A 22,645-nucleotide genomic window follows, 5' to 3' on the forward strand; every position below is an offset into this window, starting at 1 on the left:
ATCACGTTGAAGACTCTGTGCGTGTACCACGTGAGTCTTTTGTAGTTCTTTGTGTAAAAGAGCTACCTGTTTCCAGAGCAATTTATGCTTTATTGTGGCACCTGTGTCATCTTTGTAATCGTTTTCAATCCAACTCTGCAGTTTATTATTGTAAGAGTTGACGCAAAAATGAGAATCGCACACGATAAGTGTGGGGAATTCACGTTCTGCATTTTCGAGCGCCATCTTTAAACATCTGATTTCAGTTCTCTGAACCGAACAGTTTCTTACAGATTCAGTTTTTGTTACTTTCGGTCGGAATTTACCGCACAGCCAACGACCTTTAATAATCGCACAGGCTGCATCATAGGATTTGCTCTCTACGTTGAAATGCTGTACAAATCTATCTGTATAGATTATACAGGCGTATTGTGGGAGAGTCAGAAGTTCGATTGGCAGAGGATATTCTTCTTCATACTCTAAATCATTCAGCTCTTCGAATTGCGGGGCGAAATTGTATTTCACATCTTCCGCTCCTAGAGAATCTACACACTGTATCCTTTTCGGATCCAGTGACACTGTAGGCAGGTTTATTGGGCTGAATAGCGCCTCGAAGGCGGATTCCGCTGTGAGGATATTAATCCGTTTGCCGTGTGCTAGTTCTCGTTCATTTGCTAATGCGATTTGCACTGCTTTCACAGTTCTTTCTGTGTAACTGAATGTTTTTTCTACTTGTGTGTACAAGTGAGATTTTATTGAAATAGGTACCTTTTCTCCCTCATTAGAGGTTAGGTACGTGAATCCGCATCTTCCTGGGATGACTCGGATTACAAGACCGCGTGTATTGTCAAGTGTATCTAATTTTGTTTTTGCTAACATGTCTGTTTGCAGTGATCTCAACATTTCTGTGTGTTTTTTAGTCCAATTGATTTGTTTAAAATCAGGTTTAATTAGTTCGTAGAGAGGTTTAACCCTCTCTGCGTAATTTAGGATGTAAGTTCTTCCGAAATTCAGAAAACCTAGAATGGATTGTAAATTCTTCCGCGTTTTTGGAGCTTGGAGTACAGCGCACTTCTCTAAGAAGTTGTCCGCTAGGCTTTTCCCTTCACTTGATAATTCGTACCCTAAGAATAGTACTGTCAGATGGGCAATTCAGGACTTTTTTAAAGTTGAATTTGTAACCCTCTACTGCGAACCCAAGTATAATGGTGTTCACTCTTTTCAAGTGAGTATCCAAGTCGTCGTCTGTGAGATAGATATCATCTACGTAAGATAATGCCTCATCATCATATATTTGTAGTAACTCTGTTACCCTAGCTGAGAATAGTCCTGGGCTGTTCTTGAACCCCTGTGGGAGTCGACAGAATTTTTTCTGCGACCCAAATGCTGAGAAAGCGGTCAAATATCTGCTTTCTGGTGCAATGTTTTGACAAAAGAAACCATTAGATATGTCTAATGTCGTTTTATATTTTTTCCTAACTATGTTATTCATTAGGGCTGCACTATGCGAGTTTTGTACTGCAAATGTTTTACAACATGCATTAAGGTGTCTGTAGTCCAAAACTAGACGATATGAATTGTCTGGCTTGGAGACAGGAAACAAAGGATTGTTCATTTGAGAGGTGCATGTTTCAATCACCCCCTGGTATTCAAGTTGATCTAAGATCTCCCTGACCTGTTTTTTAGCTTATTGCTTAATGGGATACTGCCGTTGGGCAGCTGGTTCACTTTTTAGTTGGATTTTGTGAGGAGGAGAGTCCTCATCCCATCCTACATGATTTTTATACAATGCGGGTGCCTGGGCTACTGCCCATTTCCTTGCATAAGTATATTTTTTGTGAATCAGAATGTGATTCGAGAAGGCAGGCATAATCACTTCTTCGCCATGAGGGCACTCCCTGACAACTCTGGGGGCCAATCTTTTTCAGCTAACAGAATATCATAGCCTTTTGAGAGTTTATCCCAAAATAGACCCTTTATTTTCCTAGTCTTATCACCCTCTATACGCAATGTTATTTCGTATATTTTATGGGGCTCGCTAAGTATGGTGTCGGCAGTTTCAACCTGAATGAATTCATTTGTGTCCACTGTCTCCAGATGACTCATCAAGATCTTGCGCGCTATACTGATTTCTGCTGCACTGTCCAACATTGTCAATGCCCACTCCCTGTTTTTCAACTGTGTCCTCAGTATTCTCGGCATGGTTGATTACTCTAAAACTGGCTACCTTCTTTTTTTGAAATTGAGATTTTTTACTCTGAGCAGGTTCCTTGTCTTTGGACTTGGTGTGCTCTCCTGGGTCTGACCGTCCTCTTCTTTCCGATTTCTGCGAAAAAGATCGAGAGGGACGTGTATCAATACTTTGATATCTATCAGGTTTTTTCAAATTATCCCTATTTCTAAGGTTATATCTTTTCTCAGAGGGCTCCCTCTGGGGAGACTGGTGTTCTCGAGTCGGAGTTCTTTCCCTCCGTCGAGGAGACCTTCCTCTGGACTGGAAAACTTTTTCCTTGGGAGTGGATTGTTTATTTCCATCCCAGCTCTTTTTAGGAGTGTTTAAATTATTTTTAATAAATAATTTTTCAGGATTTTCGAGCAGTTGGGGCTTTACTGGTTTTCCACCCAAGCTGTCTCTACCTAATTCTTCATAGCATTTTTCTATGATTCTGGCAAGCTCAACTGGCTGATCTTTTATATCTGTTTCCTTCAACTTCCGGCGAATCGCCACAGATGCTGCTTCTCCCTTTATATTGGCTAATAATATAGCCGAGACCTGCTTAAAGTCTTTCAGTAATTTTATACCAAGATTTAAAGTGGGCTCTGGACCGTATTCATTTTGAATCTGTTTTAGCACTTCTGGTATTACCGCCATAGATGGAACACCATGTGTTTTTGTGTAAATGGAAGCAAAGACTGTACCCCAAGTGTCGCAGTCCTCTATGTGTGGTGCGATTCCCATAGGAAGGCAGAGGGTCAAGATTCTGTGTTTCTCTATAGGGGTAGTATCAGGAAATACTGCCTCTATTTGAGTGATTTTCTGTGCTAACCAGAAAGGAATTTGTTCCCGTTTTACGGGTGTTTTACCAAGACATGACTGTATGTTCTGTGGTGTGATTTTATTAGTGTTCCCCTGATGAGGGGTCAGCTGTGGTACATTAACAGCTGGCTGGACTGTTGCAGTCCGCATTACATATTGGACTAATTGCCTATGTATTTTTATTAATGTTTTTAGCTATACTAACAGCTCTTCTCTAGACATTTTTGCAATGTCAGGATGTGGTGTGTAGCCGGCTAGAACCGGCCACGTTGCTCCTGGTCTACCTAGTGGACCGAGCCTGGTAATGTGATCATTGTGTTTTAGGGCGCCATTAAACCAGAGCAGGTGCTCTTGGAATTTTAGTGGGATTTCAGTCTCCTCGAAAGGAGTGTACTCTTCCGGAGGTTCCTCTATTTTGTAATAGTGAAACTCTTTTGTTGTAGCGTTTGCCGCTGGAAAGTTTATCCATGAATAGAATACCTCTGTCTGCCGATATTCGTGTGCCTCTATCACGAAAATTACTGTACCACCTTGTGGTGTCAGTCCGTTTTCTATAAGTTTTAAAGTTATAGATTTTCTTAAGTGGACTGGGATGATAATTGCATCCGGGTCTGTGTGTTCGGGACCCTGCTGAGTCGCATCTGCTGCGGCCCCAGTGGTTCCGTTTTCTCCTGGCATTGTATAAATGCAAGGTTTGCAGAGTAGGTCTCCAAGGAGACAAAGATTAGGTGCACAATATTTTGGAACACTGTATCCTTCAACGTTGAATAAACCAGAGCTTTACATAGTAATCTCTTCCTACTAAGGTCGGGCGGATTTTAACCTTTCACCCACTCCAGACGTCTATTGGAGTATTTACGGAGAAAGGGGTCTGTGTGAAATATGCACGACTGAGTTACTCTAACGTCTTGCGTTAGTTTATCGCCTTACCAAACGTTGGGCGCCATGTAGTGTAGTTCCTAGTTTCCCACTAGGCCCTACGCATTGGAATAACATAAACAGTAGTATCGACGTAGAAGTGCGGATCTTCCAGGCCTCTACTGACTATGCTAAACTTAATTGGGTTTGTTACCAACTAGCTCAAAGGTCACTGGAAACTTTCTTGACTGAATAGGAAGTGATCAGCTTCCCTGGCACAGACAAGAAGGGATTCAGTTTTCCAACAACCGTGCAACATGACAACTTTGCTCCTCAGATCAAGAGTCAATCTCTAGGGTCGTGTGAAACAATAGACAGTTATTTTACTCAGTCAGGTTAGTGCAGATTACTTTCACAATATGTAGAGAATAGAGAGACGGGCGTTTGTCAATAAAGGGTTAACATTTATTGAACAGTCTTTCTTCTCGTACAAGAGAAATGTATTGCCATAATTGCAAGACTTGTTATTATAAAAAGTACGTACAGTAAGATAAGTATTGCGAAATAATACTGTAAAAGCATTGATACATACAATGGTTTAAAAGTAATAAAACCTATATACATTCATATATACATTAGGCTAAAATACTCAACTGGTGCTTCTAACTACGCCTACCCCAGTGTACCTGACCTAAGCCTAATACTTGGGAGGGGAGTAAGTAAGTAGCTTCAGTTTAAGTTGGTTTTGCCAAAGTTTGCTTCAAGAATTCTCACTAAGGGTTTAGTCAACACCATACCTCTGAATAGAATGATGGAGGTCTGGTATCTCCTTCAGGGGGAACTCGGTATCCCAGTCACCCGCAAGGGTAGACCAGAAATGCTGGAGCTGGATTTCTCTGCAGGAGAAAGACAGCGTCTCTCTTCAGCGCATCGAGGAGGAGGAGGGGGGACAGCGTCCGCGGGCAGCTGGCATCTGCTGGGCTCTTCGCAGAGGGACGGCTGTTCAGCTCCTAAGTTCACCACACCATCGTTCGCGCTTTAGCAGTGATAATGGTATCAGCAGCTTCAGGCGACGGGCAGCAGGCTGCAGCAACAGGGTGCTAGCTTCACCAACAGCAACAAGACAGCGTTTGCTTAAGGCAACGTTGGTAATATTTATACCTGACAGGTGCCTGGTTTGACGTAAGTTTGCTGGACATAAGACGTCAATTAAAGATGTCACTAGGAAGTGATAGCTATCAGTTGCTCATTAGAGTTCCATTACTAATCAAAACACAGCAAGCGGGGATTTCCAGGTTTTTATCTTGTTGAAGAACTCGGAGTGTTAATCTAGGAATCTCAGATAGTGACTTCTGCTCTGTCATTGCACTAATTGGTTGCAAAGGAAGTGGCAGAGAAAACTATTCTGGAATGTGGCTCTGTTCGTCTGAGGCCAGAGATGACTTTCTGAATATCGCACTTGAACGGTTATGCCAATATAGGGAATAAATGGATTTATAGCCGAATAGGGGCATAAGGTCACAGTATCGATCAGGATCCTAGATAAGCACGCAACACACTTGTCATCTGTTAGTTGCTTAAACGTTTCAGCAATGTACTTTTCCTTATCCATGATAACAACATTGCCACCTTTGTCCGCCAGACGGATGATAATGTTGGTATCCTCCATGAGTGATGTAAGCGCTTGTCGCTGACTGTGTGAAAGATTGTACTGTTGGTATTATAATTCCTTTTATTATGTCTGAAATTGCAGAATGCTTTACATACACTCTCATGGAAGGTGTCGATCGTTTCATGCAGGAGTGTAGGGAAAAATACAGATTTGGGTCTAAAACCTGTGACAGTGCTGCTGTCTATAGTTCACTCAGAATTGTTCAGTATCTGAGTAGTACTCATCTGTTCACTACTCTAGATATTGGGTTCTACTCTGTCGACTATACCTGAAGCAGTGTTACTCGGTCTCTCCTATTCTAATTGTAACATATCAACAAGAATGTCAACATCCCCAATATTAAGATTGTTCAACTGTTTTCAATTTGTGCCATTTTTTGAGTTTTAATTTTCTGATAAATTTAAATAAATCTATCCTCGCATCAGTACAATTAAATGGAGCACTGGGACAAAAAGTAAGCCCCAAACATTGAGTCATTCTTTCAATGTCACTCATTGTTCTCTTGGACAAATTAATGACAGTCTTGTTTACCATTGTGGGATCTTCTGGAGCGGGTTTTGATGTTTCCCATGCCACCCCTTAGTCTGCCTCGTTTGCCATCGTTGTTGTGATCTTTTGTTTCAGTTTCTACGCTTCCTCTTCCTCTGCCACGTCCCCAGCCCCTCTGTGCCCGTGTTTGGATTGCCGGAGTCTCGTTCATTGTCCATCTGCTCCAGCGCAGATGACGGTATTCTTCTAAAAAAATCACTGGCTGAGGTGTATGCTCCGCATTAGTGCCACCTTCCACTGAGATGTCTGATTATGTTTCACTAGTTGTTGAAACCGAGGTAGTCACATTGTTCTCTTTGTCTCCAGAGGTCATAATTGAGGTTTCTTTAGAGTTGTACAGATGGTCATATTTACGACTAAATGTGAGGATCCTACCACACTCGTAGTCGTTATAGTCCCGGTCTAGTTTCCTTTCGCTTCGTGCCTTTATATCCTCTTAATACTTTTTCATCCGATCTTTCATGGCATTGAGGGATTTTCTTACTGTGTCCACTTCTGTAACACTCTTAAAAGTTCTTCCATAAGATCCGTTATTTGTTTAAGGATAAGGTCTCTATCAATCCAAGCATACTTGACCAATATTTCCAACATAGTTCTAGAGCTGAGTGCAGAGTTTTCTGACCATTCTGCTAGCATTGCAGGGTTGGGGGTTTCGTAAGTAGGTGTTGTGAATATTCTTAAGCCCCTGGGAACCATCTCTTGATCACTGTACTTTTGTAATGAGATGGCTTCCCACCATTTATAGATCTCATTCTTTTCAACTTCCCCAGTTTGTTTATTTTATCATTCAATTATTGGGAATGTGTTGTTCTTGTTTCTGCTGCCACTTTGGGTTTTTGTCTCCTCGTGAATAGGATTTGGGCTGCAGCCCTGCTTTCTTCCTCTTCCTCCATAATGCACACCACCCTTGACTGTTCACCACAATGGTACAGCACACCACACAGTATTTAGTGACAGTAATGAAAATATCAATAAGCCATGGAATTTCTCTTTTCTTGTTTTTATTCCAAATCTTCATACATAAGTAGCCAACGCGTTTCGTCTGAAGGACTTCTTCAGGGCTACAATAAACAAATATACAAAATATACATATTATACACTGCTATATTACAATTAAAAAATCCAACTATTTATTGTACATTCTAAGCGAGGGGAACAGACAATCTTTTTTAAAAAAAATTTACTATATGGTCCAATAGCATGGCCTACTGACACAAGTAACAATTCATTCTCATTAAAACAAGAGATACATATTACAACCTGTCTTATAAAGAGTTAAGTGGGCAGGGAGCTCTGTGTCTCTTAGTTCACTGGTTGTTATCAAAAGGCAGTTTTTTTGCGTTTTTTTACATTTTTAGGGCAAACCATTAATAAGGTGGGAATGGAGAGAGGGGAGGATGTTCTGTTTTTTGTACTTAAGTTTACTGGACAACAATTAAAAAAAACTATTTCTTACCGAATGATTATCAGATTTAAGTCAGGGATTATGTATTCCAAAACTTTAACAGTAAGACACAGTCTAGGTCTTCGGAAGATAAAATAGAAGGTATCCTATTGTGAATAAATGGAAGTGGAGTAAACAATTTTTTAGCCCTTATGCATACATTATTAGTTTGTCCGGGGTTAAATGACTAGATATAACACATACCTTGTTTTTTTAGAGATAGAAGAGTAAATTTCTCTGCGTATGCTGTATAACGAGTTGATATGAGATTTGGATGCCAAAATTCGCACCCATTGGCGGTGATATCAATATTCACCCTGATAAAGATAAAGGTAAGAGCTAATTTAAAGGACTGGAGCAACCTAACATAGTCATACATTTACCATCAATAGTGATCAATTTAATGATGGGGTTCCCTAGTGAGATCTATAATTAGCATGCAGGTAAGTAAAAGTAGAGATATACAAGCACATATAAACGTGCTACTGTCTAACCTTGATGCTCTACATCTAACCCCATTTATTGGCACTGTAAGGCAATAAGAATTTAAGGGCGGTTGGTTGTGAATTTTAGAGAAAATAGGAAGGCAGGAAGATGAACACTGCTCCCTATTTTCAAACTATACAAAATGGCAAGTTATGGGTTTTAGAATGGTGAAAAATAACAAAGTACAACATTGCCCCTTGTTTTAAAAACTCCATGTAGTGGGAAGGGGAACATCCTATATTAGTCAAGAGACTTAGTTTGGCCCAGAATATAAGAAGGCTAAAATAGCACTTCTAGCCAGAAAGCATTACAAGTTTAAATGCCCTCCCAAGAATCAACTTACTTCAGCGATCTTCATGTCTCCAAGCCTCCCAGTCGCAGCCTCGAAAGGGTAGTTCGAGAATAGGACCATAAACGCCCCGTTTAAATAGCCCGCAAATGAATGTCACCTGTTCGCAATTTTCACAGGAGCCGCGTAAATTAATGCAAAAGTGGCCGCCATCTTAAGATGTATATTTACTCAACAAAAGTATGTGCAATCCAATGTTAGGATTTAGACAAAGAACGCTTGTAAGCGTTTACGTATTATCTGTAGACGGCTTGTGATACCACAGTTTCCGAAGACAGACTGATCCTTTTTAAAAGATCGGATTCGGACATTAAATTCCGTGTAGCAACGAAACAATGCATCTTTAATGTGGACAGGCTTTTATACCCCCTTAATAGAATGGACACTCCGGACATTATGTTATGTATATATGAATAGTCGGGGTTTTGTGAACAGGTAAACCCGAATAAATTGTTTTATTAGAAAAGTATGCGGGGACGTCTTTTGGGCGCCATTTTGGATCGGGAAATGAATCGGCGGTTTGCTAAAGCCGATATATAAACAAATCTTCCCTTCTGGGGCATACTTTATTTATTTACAGAGTGAGTTACTCATTCGAAGGCCATCACATATCTGAAGGTTTAATCTCCAATGTTATATCGTATTTTTAGATCGCATTAACATTTATGAATAACTCATATATAAATTCCAAATTGGAACAAGAGATAGCCAGTAATGTTTGCTGGAACCGATATCAAGGCACATATCAAGTATTGGGTCTAAAATATTTACAATAGTAGGTTCTGCAGAAATTACGTGTTTTTTTCAACCAGACTGGACAAACGAGCAATGGATCTCATACTGTATTACACCATATAATGGCCCAGGAGTAGAAGTTTAAAAACAATGTTTGATAAGAGCGATAGCTTAATCTGTCCTAATACATCCAGAGTTACAATTCACATGTGATATTAACCGATTACAAAAGGCACATAAGTTTATACAGTTCAGGAACCAATTCAATAATGGATAACATCAGAAATGAGATGACTATTTTTCAGCGGAGCATCCCAGGAAGAAAAATATTATTACAAAAAATGATATAACTCATTATTGATGTTAAGACCCTTAGAAATGGTTCGAGGCCTACAAATCCATGCAGCCTCCCTTTGTCTAAGCGTTTTGGTTCTGTCCCCACCCCTTATGGGTGGTTTGACATGATCTATACCAAAAAAGCAGATATTAGATTGGTGTGGATGGTTCCCATGAATATGTACAGAAACCGGATATTTATCATCTTTATTTCGTATGGCTCTCACGTGCTCCTGAATGCGGATTTTCAGATTTCTAATACTGCTGCCCACATATATTTTGTTGCATGCACACACAATAATATACACAGTATAGGTGGTGTTACAATTGATGAAAGAATTGATGGAAAATTCTTTTTCGGTGTTATATCTAAATTTGGACTTTGTGTGTAGGACAAGTTCACGCATGTTACAATTATTGCACGTGAAAACACCATTGGGTTTATCCGGAAGCCTAGCTATGGTGCTTTTTTTCTTTATTTCTTGGACGTAACTTGGACATAACATGTTTTTGATTGTTTGACCTCTGCGGTACACTACCCTGGGCTTTTCAGTGACTGTTCCCGGTGGTAGTTTTGCTGATTGTAACAGATGCCAATTACGTCTAAGGATGTTGTATATATGATGATTTTGTACATTATATTGAGTTATGAAAGGGACACTATCAGGTTGGGACAAGATTACATTTCTAGGTTTAGCTACCAAAGTACTCTTCCTGTCCACCTTTTGTATTTTTTGTTCAGCTTTTTTGATGTTTTCTTTGGAATACCCTCTTTTGGCAAAATTTGTCTTTATTTGGCTTACATTTTCTTTAAATGCTTCATCCAGGCTGATATCACTGCCAATGGGTGCGAATTTTGGCATCCAAATCTCATATCAACTCGTTATACAGCATTCTCAGAGAAATTTACTCTTCTATCTCTAAAAAACAAGGTATGTGTTGTATCTAGTCATTTAACCCCGGACAAACTAATAATATATGCATAAGGGCTAAAAAATTGTTTACTCCACTTCCCTTTCTTCACAATAGGATACCTTCTATTTTATCTTCCGAAGACCTAGACTGTGTCTTACTGTTAAAGTTTTGGAATACATAATCCCTGACGTAAATCTGATAATCATTCGGTAAGAAATCGTTTTTTTTAATTTTTGTCCAGTAAACCTAAGTATAAAAAACAGAAGATCCTCCCCTCTCTCCATTCCCACCTTATTAATGGTTTGCCCTAAAAATGTAAAAAAACGCAACAAAAACTGCCGTTTGATAACAACCAGTGACCTAAGAGACACAGAGCTCCCTGCCCACTTAACTCTTTATAAGACAGGTTGTAATATGTATCTCTTGTTTTAATGAGAATGAATTGTTACTTGTGTCAGTAGGCCATGCTATTGGACCATATAGTAACATTTTTTTAAAAAAGATTGTCTGTTCCTCTCGCTTAGAATATACAATAAATAGTTGGATTTTTTAATTGTAATATAGCAGTGTATAATATGTATATTTTGTATATTTGTTTATTGTAGCCCTGAAGAAGTCCTTCGGACGAAACGCGTTGGCTACTTATGTATGAAGATTTGGAATAAAAACAAGAAAAGAGAAATTCCATGGCTTATTGATATTTTCATTACTGTCACTAAATACTGTGTGGTGTGCTGTACCATTGTGGTGAATTGTATATAGTGCCTTGGCACTGACTTTGGAGGCCTAGGGGTATATGGTCTCTGGTTTCTGGCACCCACAAATAAAACTAGACCAAGATATAGAGCAGGAGTCTCCAACCTTTTCTGTAGTGAGAGCTACTTCTGATCAGTGAAAATCGTCGTGAGCCACTAAAGGCCAGGCAATTTGCGCATTTTTTGGAGACACCTCCCACGCCATGCTTCTTTGTCTCTAAACCTAATTTCTTTGTGACCCATACTGTGGTTTGAACAAAATACACATAGATAGACCTATAGAGCTGTTAAAAGCTGTCTGCAGACTGAAAATCACAACATAATAAACTGTATATCTGCCTCACACCTCATTCACCACACTGCTACGTGCTGCGTCCCATACCATGATAACTGCACCTTGGAGTTCATCAGGCAAGACAAGGAAATACTTCCCACATAGAATCAAAAACCAAAGCAAACACTTCGAACTACCACCCTACACAAGCCATAGCTTGCTAACCATGTAGGTAAGTGTTTCGGTGCCACACATTAGTAATCACTATAAAAATGCTGCAACAGAAGTCTTCCCATTTCTTCATTATCAAAAAATGTAAAACACAGGGAGAAAAGTTATGGTACAAATTAATACATATGATTTGCTTTCATGTCCGAACCTTTGCAGATTATTGGAACAACAAGTGGCCGATATTTGGAAAGGTGGCAACCTTAATTTCATTATAAAGCACTTCACTCACTTCTATAACACATGCTTTAACTCTGCAAAGTCCATTTTCAGAAAATTGATAGTTCTGCAATGTTCAGCAACAGACTGTCTGCTAAGCTTTGCACTCGTTGTACAGTCCCATTTCTGTAACTATGCATAAAGAGGGCTGCATTATAGCTCCTATAAGCTCCTATTTGCTTTAATTGAAAATGTCACCTCGTGCATGCACACACACTCCAGATCACTACTGCACTCACCAGCCTGCTTTCCTCCTTCCTGCATAGGCCATGAGTATCTGAATCAGTGTAATAATAGAGTCCTTCATTTAACGTTCTTCTAAGTAGCAAAAAGAAATTGCATAATCTCAGCCACTAAAATTGTAAACTGCCTCTATTAAACGCATAGTAGTAAAAGTACTTAACGAATCAATTTGTTTGTCGTAGCTGTGGTGCAGCAAAACACAGCTCCATGTCACACAAGCAGAGCTGCCTTGGCACAAAGTGATGGGCCTGTTTTGGAAGGATCAGGTCAGTACATGAAAAGCGCTTTGATTTCAACATCGGCTGCCACTGCGCTTTAACACTGAAAGAATATATAATATAGCACAGGCGCGCAACACCCATTGGGCTCACGGGGCTTCAGCCCCCCCCCCCCCCGTCCCCCCCCCCCCCGTCGTGCGTGTCAGCCTGGGCTGACCAGCTTCGCGGGCTAGCGAGCATGTAATTGCAGCCGCACCCGAGTATTTAACAGGTCTTTAAAAGACCATTTAGTTGTAAATGAGGCTTTTGTTGTGTGGTCACCCCTTCTCACAGCCACTTTGTCCGTGGTTGGAAGAATTAGCCCCCCCCCCTCCGAAATATTTTCAGCCACCCCTGAAATGTGGCTCTAGTTGCCCGCCTGATACAGCGCAGTGCAGGCAAGGACTTTCTTTTTTTTTTATCAAGTCCTTTTCCTTAACTTTATTTGTTTAGTGTTTGGTTAACCGAGTCAAAAACTTTGACATTCAGAAGGGTAGGCTTGTTGATGAAGGGGTGCAACTGCCCCTGGATGCTGGGGCTGTCCGTGTGGTACATTTTGCGTATGCGGATAATGTCCAGTCCAGACTGATTAGCCATTTTCTGAACAAGTTGTACAATTTCATCAGCAGATTTGCTAGTTACCAGCTCTTCCTTCACTGCTTCGTTCAAATTTTCTGCTATGAGCTTAGGATGGCGCATTTCTGGGGAGTAACATACATCACAATACCAGGATTCCGTTTGGCAAAATCTACAACGTTTTCTTCTACAAACTCTCTGGCACCTCTTGAATTCTGTGCGTCCTTGCTGAAAACCAGGGTGAGCCTCCTGAGCTTGGGAGGGATGAAGGGGGCAATCAAGACCGACTACCATTTTGTGTGTAAAAGGCCGCTTTATTTGAAACAGGTGCACATCACATGTATTAACCCCCTGGCAACCGCCTCACAAAACTAAACCTCTCTAGACATCTAGTTACCTGACCCCTTAGGTTTGTGTCTCCCTCCACCCCTACGATCCCCACATGATACAATCCCCCCACCCTGCATATCCAGATATACAAATTCCATAACATCGTCATGTATCATTTTCTCCCCTACATCTTAACTCCAAACCTTGTAAAACCTGCAGACCTATCTGCCTTATTGCAACTGTAACTAACCCCTCTAATGTAACTCCACAACTGTTTTCCCTTTCCCCGCTCCCGCTCCCCAAATCCCCAAACATCAATATAAAGACCCGAACTCCAGCCAAACTTGGCCAACATCAACCCAAACTCCGCCTGCACCTGCTCCAAGCGACAAAACCATACAGCAAGATTTTTCCCTGTGCACCTGTCCCAAACACATGCCGCCTACCCGCTATTAACCGCCGCCAAACTCCAACCCCCCCAAAACCCTCACTTAAGGGTGGGCGGGTGGGACAAGCTACAGAACTACACACCCAGCCACCAGGTTACAATACCTAAAATGGTGGCTGGGCGGAAGCGGGGACCCGATAAGAAGCCGTTAATTGGGCTTATTCAGTAGGATTTGGGTTGCCTTTGGGCTCTCCCAGGCAGCCCATCCGGCGGCAAAATGGCCGCGCCCATGAAACCCCTTCCCCCTCCCAAACCTGCCCGGGAGGCAGACCTCGAGGCTCGGCTGCCCCCCAAATCCCCCTCGGGAGGGATGAAGGGGGCAATCAAGACCGACTACCATTTTGTGTGTAAAAGGCCGCTTTATTTGAAACAGGTGCACATCACATGTATTAACCCCCTGGCAACCGCCTCACAAAACTAAACCTCTCTAGACATCTAGTTACCTGACCCCTTAGGTTTGTGTCTCCCTCCACCCCTACGATCCCCACATGATACAATCCCCCCACCCTGCATATCCAGATATACAAATTCCATAACATCGTCATGTATCATTTTCTCCCCTACATCTTAACTCCAAACCTTGTAAAACCTGCAGACCTATCTGCCTTATTGCAACTGTAACTAACCCCTCTAATGTAACTCCACAACTGTTTTCCCTTTCCCCGCTCCCGCTCCCCAAATCCCCAAACATCAATATAAAGACCCGAACTCCAGCCAAACTTGGCCAACATCAACCCAAACTCCGCCACCCAGGGAAAGTGGGGTAGGTGGTTACACCTCATCCCCCCTTTCCCTGCCCCCCCACCCCCGCCCCTTCACTTCGCTGTCCGTCACCAACACCTTACTCCCGTCGTACCCCCAACAACTTCGCCAACACCTCCCGAAGCTCCAACAGGTATAGATCCATTCCCATCCGGGACAAATGTACTCCATCACCTCTAAACATCTCCGGCGCATCATATTTAATGTCTCTGTGCCATATGCGCGTGAAACCCACATGACGACAAAAACGAACCATCTCCACGTTGACCTTCCGCCTCGCCTTATCCACCGCCTGCGGCTTCACCGCTCCTCGCCACACTCTGCGCGGGACCAACTCGGTCCACACCACCGTACACCCCGACCAACACCTGCGCAGCTCTGCCAGATCCCGCCGCATCGCCCTCATCAGCACCAAACCTGTCTCCCGCACCAAATCGTTCTCCCCCAAATGGAGGACCAACACGTCGGGGCACCGCCCCCCGCACACTAAACCATTCAGGGTGGTAACCAACTCTTTCGATCTCATCCCCCCCCTCCCTGACCAAAACACCTTGAACAAATCAGGATTGAACCCCAAACCATCCCCAAAATACCTGTCTTGCGCTTGCAGCTTCGCCCTCTTCACAAACGAGTGACCCACAATCCAGATCAACATCTCTCGGGACGAGGGCCCCGCCACCGAACCTGGAATGAGAAACATATGTCAATCAACACTGTCCCCCCAATGCCAAAACGCGCGCACGCGCCGGGTCAGCTCCGCGCACGTAGCGTTGATAACAATCTGACGTCCACCTACCCAAGCGCATGATGGCCCCCCTCCCCTGTCCCTGACGGTGCGCCTCGGATGCCGCCCCAATTCGAAAAGAATGCGTGCCAAATTTTCGCCCATCCACTCCCAATCTCGCCAATGCCTTCCGCAATACTCCCAACAGCTGACGCCCCGTCGCCCCCTTCCCATTCGCGTGCCGAAACACCAGACCATTCGCATCCCCCGCCGCCATCCATCTCCTGCCCCAAAGCACCGGGCACTCACCGCCCTCCCCCCTTTTCTCCATGGTCACCCAGGCCTCCACACTCCTCTGGTCCGTTTTGGACTTTCGTAACCACAATCGCACTTCTGACTGCGACACTCGGACCTCAGCCCAATCCACGCCCCGCTCAGCCTTGGAGCCCAAAAGCTCCGACACCCGGAAGGCCCCCGCAAACATCCACACCATTAGTGTCCCAAACAAGCATGCCTCCCTGTCATCCTTGCACACACGCGGCAGCATCAGCACCACTCTGCCTAACATTTCCACTGACACCGGCCGCCGCACTTCCCCCCCCCGCCCGCATTCCCGCGCCCAACCTTCCAACATCCTGGACCCCAATTCACCTGCGGACGGGGCGTATCCCCACAGTAGCTTACCCATGAAACCGATCCCTGCCAGCTTACCCGCTATCGTCACTCTCGACAACCCCCTTCCAATCAGTTCCAGCAAATATTGCACCACCTCTTCCTGCCTGTCCCTGCCGGGCGGCCGCCACTGCGCCCCATTCACTACAAACTCCCCCCAGGCTGCCACATACGCTGTTCTGGTTGACTCTGCCAAGGATCCTAGAACCAGCTGCAACATCTGGTGTTGCCTATGTCCCACATCTGCGCCGGCAGCGGAGTCGGGTCCCGTTCCGCGTCCTTGGCTAACCCACGGAATCTCCCCCACTGCGAACGAGATAGAGCGTCCGCAATGTCATTGTCAACTCCTGGGACATGTACCGCGCGAAAAGCAATATCATGCCGCAAACAGCCCAGCACAAACACCCGCAGCAGCTTCAGCACTTGCTCATCCCTGGCGGACTGGCGATTTACCACCTGCACCACCGCCATATTGTCCACATTGAACGTCACTCGCCGATGCGCCAGCACTTCTCCCCACAGCCAGATCGCCACAATCAAAGGGAAGAGCTCCAGAAACGCAATGCTCCTCCCGCCTCCCGACCACTCCGGGGGCCACCTCTCTGCGCACCACTTCCCGTTCCAGTAGAGCCCGAAACCTTCGCTACCCGCAGCGTCCGAGAAGATCTGCACATCCCACACCAAGTCCACGTCCCGCTGTAAGGGCACTCCGTTGAACTGGTGCAGGAAAAAACGCCACATCCGCAAATCCTCCCGCACCCCCGCCGACACGCGCACGCGATGATGTGGAGGCCTCCTCCCCGCCAAAGCCCGGCCGAGGCGCCTGCAAAACGTCCTACCGACCCGCACCACCCTGCACGCGAAGTTGAGGTGCCCCAGCAGCACTTGGACATCCAACACCGTCACCTTATTCCTGGCCACCATCATCTGCAGCAGCCCCAGCATCTGTTGCTTCTTGTCCGCCGGCAGCCGTGCCTCCATCCTTTGTGAGTCTATCTCAATGCCCAAGAAGGACAGCGCCGTGCCTGGCCCCACTGTCTTCTCCGGTGCCAACGGCACCCCTAGGTCCACCATGATCTCCTGAAACCTGTCCAGAGCTACCTGGCAGTTCGTGGAGTCCGGCGCCCCGACCAAGAAAAAGTCATCCAGGTAGTGCGTGACTCCTTGGTGACCCGTGCATTCCGTAAAGAACCACTGCAGGAACGTGCTGAAACATTCAAAGAGCGCGCAGGACATCGAGCAGCCCATCGGTAACGCCTTGTCCACATACCAGCGGCCGTGAAACTGGATCCCCAGTAGGCCCCAGTCGTCTGGGTGAACAGGCAGTAGCCGGAAAGCCGACTTGATGTCACATTTTGCCATCACTGCGCCTCTACCCTCCTTCACCACCAAAGCCATTGCCGCCTCCACCGAGGAGTACACCACTGTGGCCTCGCTCTCGCTGATAAAATCATTAACAGACCCTCCGTCTGGCCACGACAAATGTTGTATGAGCCGGAACTGTCCTGCCTCTTTCTTGGGCACCACACCTATAGGGGACACTATCAAGTCCGTCATTGGTCAGTCCTCAAAAGGCCCCGCCATGCGCCCCTCTTGGACTTCCTTGTCTAGTTTAGCCTGTATCACTTCCGGGTGCTCCCTCGCTGACCTCAAATTGTCCGCCCACCAACGCACCCGCGGACCCTCGTAACCCAGCCGAAAACCGTCTCGAAACCCGCTCCGTAGACGTTCCGCAGCCCCCGCGTCTGGGTAATTGCGTAGGGCTGCCGTCAACTTATCCACTCTAACCGGCGTATGAGCCCTTCGGCCCAGGCCCTTTTCCACCCCGACCGCCCCCAGACTGCTGCCCACCCCCGGGCCGTGTTGCTCCCGCCGCCGTGTGTGCGCCTCCATACTGCTGCCCGGTCGGGCCCCAGCATCGCGTCGCCGGGTGCCCATACCTCCCGCACGCTGAGCATTCGTGTCGAAAACGGCAGTGCTCCCTGGCACACGCCCCTCTATTAAAATCCCAGCAGGGCCCCGCGGTCCCGGGCTGGCTCTTGGCTCCCACCCCCACCCCTCCACGGGTGGGGCGCCCTTGAAAGGGCTGATATATGATAGGGAGCCCGCTGGCGGTGAAGATAGTTTTGCCCGATCCCGCCAGACCCATCGTGTGCTGCCACAAATCGGAATCCAGTTCGCCCCACTGTGCCTCCGTGTCCCACGCCATTCTCGCCCTGAACTCCTCGTCGTACTGCGCCCACGCATACCCCCCCCCAGTAATCTGAGCCTTCCTGATAACGTCCATGTACTTAAACAGGGACACCGACCTCTCTGGGAATTTCTCGCAATACACACTCGCGAAAATCAGAAATGCCGCCGTCCAGTTTTCGATTGTAAGCGGCACCCTCGGGCGCTTCTGTAGCTCGTACTCCTCCTCTTTTGACCCTTCCTTCGACCGCACCTCCCTATGTAAGAGCTTTAACATTTCCACATACTCTCCCTTCCATATCTTTTCTTTAGTAACTGCCATCAAATGCGCCCCTAGCGGCTTCGTGACCCCCATATACGGAAGTCGTTTAAACTTTAACTCTTTGCTGTCAGGTTTTTTCGCGCCCTCCCCTGCTGCTGGCGCGCCGCCCGCTGCTGCGCTGTCCGCTGCTGCGCTGTCCGCTGCCGCGCTGTCTGCTTTGCCCCCTACATCCGGTTTCTCCACCTTCCCCTCCGGCAACCCCGAAGTGTCCCCGCCCAAACCCCCCAGCGCAGCCACATCCGTCCCCACACCCCGGTCCGCCACATACCTCCCTTTGCATAATCTACCACCCGCCCCCACCTCCCCTTCTCCCCTCACCCCCACCGACACCATCCGCGGCGCCATCCCGCTTTTACCTGCAAGCAACGTATCCCCTCGTCGCTCCTCGACTCTCCTGTCCACCGATCTACCTCTCGACTGTGTCCGGGCCGCCGCAGCACCCAGGCCCCGTGACACCTGTAACAAAGAACCAACACCATTACCGGGCCCCCGTCCGCCCGGCCCCCCTCTCACTTCACCTTCCTCTGCACTATCCTCTCCTTCCACCAACTCCACACCACCCCATCTATATTTCCGGCGCGCCACCGGCGGCGCCGACCTAAACCTGCCAGAGGCCCTCTCTTCGCCTCTGCCCTCGCACAAAGTAAAATAGTCCTCTTTGGCGTTGCTCCAGGTATGCTGCTGTTCCCCAAGCCGCTTGGGCCCTGTGGGTGCTGGGACCGGCGAGCCCGCCTGGGGCCTTCTTGAGCCAGTCGCGCCGCGATCCCGCGTGGTCTCCAGGCTCGCCGCCGGAGGCTCCGCCTTCCCTTCTCCTTGGCGTCGCTGGGCCGCCCCAAGCCGTGCCAAGTCTGGTTCCCCGCGCCGACTACCTCCCTGTAATAAAAAAGGTATTGCTGGTGTGCTGGTCCCCTGCCACTGCTCCGCCTCGTCTGCCCAGCGCCACTTCCCCCAGCTCTCCCCTGCCCCCCCTCCTCCTCGTCTTCGCTCCAACAGAGCCCCCCTACACCTGCCCCCGCGTCGCCCGCGGCTTCTTCCCCCGCCCGCTCCCCGCTGCCAACCCGCCCATAAACCACCTCTGCCTGCCTTGAAGGCCCTGCCTCCTCCACCACCGTCTCCCTCCTTTCCGCCGCCATGCGGGCCTCCCTGATCCCTTCCTCCCATGACGAAAACACATCTAGCCCCTCCCACTCCCTTTCGCTCTCCTCTGACTCCAAAAGAATCGGGGACCCCCCCCCTATGCCCTTGGTCACTCCCCAGTCCCCCCACAGCCGTCCCCACCTGGCCCCCCCCTTGCCTGCGGCCCACGCCCCTCCCCCTTTCCCTCCTCTCTTAGCCTCGCTTCTACCCCTCTCCCCCGCCCCCAGCCGGGCCGGCGAGGGGCTCTCCAAGCGCCTCCTCATGGCCTGGTCTTCCCCTAAGCATCGTCCCCGTCCTTGCCTTTCCCCCCTCCCCTCCCGCCCCGCCCCCGCTCCTTCGTCCTTGTCCCCCGCCCCCCCCTCGCGCCTCCCGCTCTCTACTGAGGGCCCGCTCCGCCTCACAGCTCCCCCGCCAACACCCGGGCGGCCGCGCGACTCCACGCGCGCCCGCTCGGCATCAATATCCCGCCGCCCGCCCGCTTCCCCGCCCCCTTCCGCCCCTTGGAAACGCGGCGAGGCGCCCCTGGCAACGCGCCTCGCACGCGACCCTCCGTCATCCGGGGCCGCGCTCCTGACATCGGCGCGGCCCCGAAGACTCACCTGCAATTTTTGAGATTTCCTCGGTGGCGAGCAGGCCAGAACGGCCGCTGCCACCCCGAACGACGCCTGCCGCACCGGCCGCGCCTCCCGCGGCCCCACCAAGAGGTCCATCCGCCCTGCTTCACTCAGCAGGCGGATGGCCTCGAGTACACGAATATCCTCAGCTCCCGACATCCTAGCACCACCTACAATAACCGACAAGCTAACAGCTAAATCACCTCACACGACAAGCTACAGAACTACACACCCAGCCACCAGGTCACAATACCTAAAATGGTGGCTGGGCGGAAGCGGGGACCCGATAAGAAGCCGTTAATTGGGCTTATTCAGTAGGATTTGGGCTGCCTTTGGGCTCTCCCAGGCAGCCCATCCGGCGGCAAAATGGCCGCGCCCATGAAACCCCTTCCCCCTCCCAAACCTGCCCGGGGGGCAGACCTCGAGGCTCGGCTGCCCCCCAAATCCCCCTTGCATACGTACAGTCCTACTCCGTTCTGCAGCACGCTCTGCAGGAACCTGCTGGGGGTTCCACGGGAGGTCATGCTGCAGGCTGGGATCCGCACAGCACTGTCAGTGGAAGAGCAAACACACTCGGTAGGACTTTCGATTTTCACATCGGCTGTGACCGTGGCAGTAGCTCAGTGCCCGCAAAGACCTTGGATTTTAATATCGGCTGCCACTGCGCTTAGTTACTGAAGTCCGATGTAAAGCACAGTGGCAGCTGATGTTAAAATCAAAGGCCTTAGTTACAATACACTTAGCCGGTTTCAAGAACTATGCTGCTATTAATCCAGGGGCACACTTACCAGTCCTGCGCAGATTCCCATGAGGATCCGACGGCAATTATGAAGCACGGTGCCTGCCTGGAAAGGCAGGTGGCGCGTGACTTCAGGAAGAACGTCACGTTCTTTGGCCCGACCCTCCCCAGCTAAGCTTGTTTCAGCAAATCAGAACAGCTGGTTTGTGTGAGGGCGGGCAAGGGCTGATAGCAGACAAAGACAACAAAGGGATACAAAATAAAATGCTTAAATGACGTCTCTGTAATTAGCAGTAGCGGTTGGCAGTAGGTGTTTCTATAGGGCGGTGACGTGGGCAGGAGGAGGGGCAGGGTGGGGGGAAATAATGTATGGATTACGGAGTTTTACAGGTAAGTAAACATTTAAATACATTAAAACGAATTTCGTTGCGCGCACTGCATCACCAAATGTGATGCAGTGCGCGCAACGAAATTCGTTTTATGTATTTAAATGTTTACTTACCTGTAAAACTCCGTAATCCATACATTATTTCTCCCACCCTGCCCCTCCTCCTGCCCACGTCACCGCCCTATAGAAACACCTACTGCCGACCGCTACTGGTAATTAGGAAGCATCGCAAGCTACTCCCAGGGGGTCGGCGAGCTACCGGTAGCTCGCGATCGACCGGTTGGAGAAACCTGATATAGAGAATAGAGTGCAGTCAAGTGTCTTACCCTGTACCCCTTTCTTAGCATCTCTAACCACCCTTGACTGTAATATGGAAATGTTAAATAACAAACTGGCGCTGAAGGTTGCGGCAAGTGTTATGCACAGGGTGGAGCAAATGATCACCAGGTAACACCCGAGGGTCATGAAAGTCAATAGCGGGAAGCAGCCTTATTTGAACTCTCTACTGAGAATGTCATGGGCACTTGCCCGCTATTGACTTTCATGACCCTCGGGTGTTACCTGGTGATCAATTATCAACCAGTCCGAAATATTTTTCTTTCATCGGTTGCCTGGTATTTACACTCTGAACTGCTCACAGAAGCACTGAGCACGTGCACACATTACCGCTGCTATTGAGCCGATCACATGGAACATTTCTGCTGCCTGTGCATTACGTGTTGGTCTGTGATGATGTACATTTTACACATTTTATTCTTATGTAAACAGTAATGCTCGCTTAATTATCCACCAGTCAGGAATTTATTATTTCACCGGTCGCCTGGCATTCACAGTAATTCCCTATTTGATACACTTTGAACTGTGCACTGGAACGGATACGATTATCGAACCCTGTCTGCACACCCACGCGTTTTGTCAGTAGCTCCGAGGCGTGCACATGTGATCGCGGCTATTGAGGAACTTTTCTGCTGCCTGTGTATAACGTGTTGGTCTAGGATAATGTACTGTTTACACATTTATAGTCATATGTACACAGCAATGCCTATCAATTGTGATTCGGAGTTCTATTAATTTTGATTGTCATTAGATCATGTGAGAGTATTATTCACTACAATATGTTTGTCACAGGGCTGTGCATTTTGTTTTTCAGTTGTCCTCTTTCCATGTTGTGTCACACGGTGTTCAACAATGCTTTATTAACTTTCAGTTTGTGCACTGATATTCACGTGAACAAGGCTTCCCCTGTAAGCCGGAACGCGTAGTGAATAAACAAACACCCTTGAAACCTGTGGATTCTTGTTTTTGGAGTCAATAGCACTGAGAGCGCACAATATTGCGGTGGTATTTTGGACTATTTACCGGCGTGCTCCACCAGGGTGTGCGCAACCTCTCTCGGGTCCCCAGTGA

The 22,645-nt window shown here is 47.3% G+C and overlaps 1 pseudogene; it reads right to left on the reverse strand.

Moving 5' to 3' along the window:
• Positions 1-12,777: 12,777 nt before the first annotated feature.
• On the reverse strand, positions 12,778-20,635 carry LOC147692965 (large ribosomal subunit protein mL43 pseudogene; annotated as a pseudogene).
• Between the last annotated feature and the right edge of the window lie 2,010 nt (positions 20,636-22,645).

This window comes from Lissotriton vulgaris, chromosome 9 (genome assembly GCF_964263255.1).
Source record: "Lissotriton vulgaris chromosome 9, aLisVul1.2, whole genome shotgun sequence".
Classification (NCBI taxonomy): domain Eukaryota; kingdom Metazoa; phylum Chordata; class Amphibia; order Caudata; family Salamandridae; genus Lissotriton; species Lissotriton vulgaris.